The sequence below is a fragment of the Dendroctonus ponderosae genome, unplaced genomic scaffold (assembly GCF_020466585.1).
Source record: "Dendroctonus ponderosae isolate FM_Combo_2020 unplaced genomic scaffold, Dpon_F_20191213v2 Dpon_F_20191213_1, whole genome shotgun sequence".
NCBI lineage: Eukaryota > Metazoa > Arthropoda > Insecta > Coleoptera > Curculionidae > Dendroctonus > Dendroctonus ponderosae.
The window spans coordinates 10,830,899-10,834,882 of NW_026017110.1; positions in this window are offsets into that span (position 1 = coordinate 10,830,899).

Consider the following 3,984-nt stretch of genomic DNA (forward strand, 5'->3'; position numbering starts at 1 on the left):
GAAAGGGTTGCAGACTTGAACAGACATACGGGAATAGGTATTGGAGTTATTTGGAGCTGAGCCTTCAACTAGTACTCGAGGTACAACAACTGACACTTTCTCAGGCAATGGATAATTGTCCCCGAGAAGTCCTGCGAGGAAGGGCTACATTGCCATCATGTATGTAATATACACAGAACACATTTAATCTATGATCTTCCGAACACCGGTACAAATTGAGCAGGATAATTAACCGATTACGATCAGCTGCTCAAAATGTGAGCTCAGAGTGTCGCAAAGAGTGCACAATAACGTGTTTGGAGTTAAACGGTTAGAACTTCGTAAACCACTTGTTCTTTCGATATCCGCAGATTTGAAATGTGCACTGCAAAATGTTTGAAAGTGCAAGAAACTAGGCAAAAAGCAAGATAATTTTAAATATTTTTTTTAGGTATGAGAAAATAACTTAATTTCGGCATACATTTAGGGAGAAGTACTTGACTGCAATACAAAACGACAGCAGCAAGGCCGATTAAGATCGGACGGACAGTTTAAATAGTTTAAAAATGTTGGCTTGATAAAGCCGGAATAGTTGTACCCCTATATTTACAGGCTGATCATTGAATTATTAACTTGCCATCAAAGCACTTAAAAATAAAACTTTCTAAAGTTTCCCCCACCAGCAACTCTTGATTTGGGTGGTGATTAAATTATTTAGTGAGGCATGTTTCAATACACAAAAAGCTTTTGTTAGCTTCGCTTCTATTCTGCCGCCTTAATATTCCCAAATATTGTCAAACGCATTTCATTTTATGAGAAAACTTCTCAGGAAATTATAACCTACTTGTCAAATTAAATTTCCGTCGAATACCTTTCGTTTAAATTTAATGACTGTAGAGGCGCCTGGACAAAAGCAGTTTTTTTTGGAGTTACAGACTGAAAGCGGCCCGGGAATTAAAAATTAAAATCCACCTTAAAACTCATTAATCATTTAATAATTAGTGATAGCAAAGCATTTCAGAAAATCGTTTTGTTTGAATCGATTTAGGGATGGTAAGGCCATTTTCTGAAAGAAGTTTTGAGGCTTGGCGTGTGCTATTTTTACTTTTCATGGTCGCTTTGCTAATAGAACTAGCTTAGTGTTAGAAATAGTCTGCCTGCGTCTCGTCATCAGTTTTTCCTGACATCTACAGACAGCGAGACTGAGTGCGGAAACAATAGTTGGTCCTGTCCTGATCATAACCAGATCTAATAAGGTTTAGTCTTTCTAAAATATAAATATATTATTTTGTTAAATTTAAGATTCATACTCCGAAACATTTCTGCTTTGAATTCGAAATATGCAATTTTTACAATGAAAACTTGTGTATGCAGGATGATTGGAAATTGGTGACATTCCTCTGAGGGCGTTGCCTGTGGGTGCTTAGAGAGTACAGGAAAAATTGCAAAAAAATAATTATCACATAACATCACCGAAACTAAACAATATTTTGCTCACCTGACCGATTATCGTTCCTGGAAAACTGAACAGTACTCCTTATAGACGAAAGGTGATAGACAAAATCATTGACGCAACGAGGAACTAAATATATTTTCTGTTGACATTCATCAGCATCGGTTCTGAGCTGGTGCGAATCATTTTTCCGGGTTTATGAAACGGATCCAAAAACAACCGGTTAAATTGACAAAGTGTATGGAACTGGACAGATGGCTCGACGGTGTCGCATCGGTTCTGTGCGGGTGCTAATTACTTTCGGGTTTATGAGACGGTTCCAAAAACAACCGGTTAGATAGGCACACTGTAACTGCGGTTCAGGCTACACGTCTGAAACACTGTTATTTTAGCGGTTATATTAAATACAGTAATGCACAACTTCCAAAAAAATAATTATGTCATGTAATTAAAGTATAAGCTATTACCGAAACGAAAATGTAATACTAATTACTTTGCAATCGGGACCAAGTTTAACAAATGTCTGAATTAGATGAAATATTCAAAGAGATAAGCGTTCCACTTAAGGGTTAGCCACCGGTGTGAGTTTTTAGTTATTGATCGATTTGTAGTTGCTTTCCTTGCTATACAAAGATGACCAAAATTGACTGGAAAAGGATTTTTACACAGACATATTAAGCATTATTAAACATATTTTAATTGTCTACATTGAAAAATTATTAATATTTAAAAATATACTCAAATTAATAAGATATGCATTGATATATATCAATGTTTATATAAACATGTTAACAATCATGTTTATATAAACATGTTAACATATCAATATTTCTATGAGTATAGAAATAAAAATGAAAATGCTACGTGCTGTTTTAATTGAATTCTGCAAAAAAAACAGTTATATTGAAACAAAGAAGACCGAGATAAATTATTACAGCTTTTATGTTTCTAGTTTAACGCATGCTCAAAGTTATTACTTTTTTCAACCGATTGTATGTTTTTTAATGCTTTGTCTGATCGTTTTCAATTAATTTTCAACTAAAATTACTTTTGTATTGTTGTGTGTAGACTTTTAATAAGGATCGTATCACAATGGAGAAAATGTATGAAATATGGCAAAGCAATGATAATTTGCATTACACGTGTATTTACATACAGGAAAATAATAATAAAAATATGGCTAATTTATTAATTTCGTAAATATCCAATCTTTTGCCAGAATTTTAATTATGATACCACAATCATTGGAAATTATTTGTTGGTTTTTTTACAACAATAATCCCATTACATTATTTCCAGGTGTCTTTGTCTCAAGCACGCTTCATTTAAATTGACATTATCAGACTTAATAAAAGCAAATTACAACACCCGACGCTACTGACTGAGGGTGCATGACTAGACGGACGCTCCTTGGCGTCCAAAAGAGGGTAAGCGTTATGTTGGCGTCGCTACAGTCCTCGCTTGACTCGCGCTATATGAAGTAGAATCGGGAAACGCGTTTTGCGCAAACCTTTCGAAATATTTCAAGTTTTTTCGTGAAAATACGATATTGCAAAATCAACATCGAGCACTAGAACAAACTTTTCACATGCAATTGGTGATCTGATATTATGATCAGTGGTTTGACCGATTGTTCCTGGTGAGTAAAGTGGTAATATTTTTTGTATTTGTAGAATTACACTTTTTACGTTTACGTTTTAAGGACGTGAATTGGCTTAATTCGGAAAAGATCTATTGGTGTTAGATTTTCCAACAACTTTTTGTCATTTAAATTTAAATGTCGATTTTACTCAACAATTGCTTAAAACAACTTTTTCCAAGGAATCTTCTTGTGGATATTTTTTCAAATAAGCATAACATTTTTAAATAAGCCCCTTGGACGTACTAGGAGTCAATATGGATCAATTTCATCTCGATGGTAATATGTAATTATTAGTTATGTAAATTTTGAAAAAACGTTGAAAATACTTTTTGCGTCATTTGTCATTGCTCATTTTTGTTTTGATAAAGTAACAGTTATGGTGTTCAATAGACTGGTTAAGCTACTAACAACATTTTATAAACATTTGAATGTAAAGCTATATTTCTATTACAGAATGTTTCACAATTTCCTTCGTATATAGCAGATTCATCTTCGTATAAAGAATTGTATATAAGTTTTTGTAATAGATAAGTGTTTTCGGCAGAAGGTTAGGTAAGGGTTATACCAATTTTGAATAATTGTCCCAAAATAATAGGTAATAAATGCATATCTATCAGTAGTATTTAGAAACACATTATAAAGCTATTCATAAAACTGTGCAAGCATGTTTCATATACGGACTGAAGAATGATTATTTTATAATTAACATTTTTGTCAGCAAAAATGAATTTGCACTTTTTGCTATGGGAATCGAAAATAACCATTTATTTTACCTTAATGGAGTACTTATTGGCTCTAAAGCGAAATTGCTGTTTATAATGTTTAAATAACTCAATACCGTTTCTGGGTTTTTACTTTGTTTTGCGGAATGGCAAAATAAATGAAGGGGACGGTATGTTGAACCATTTAA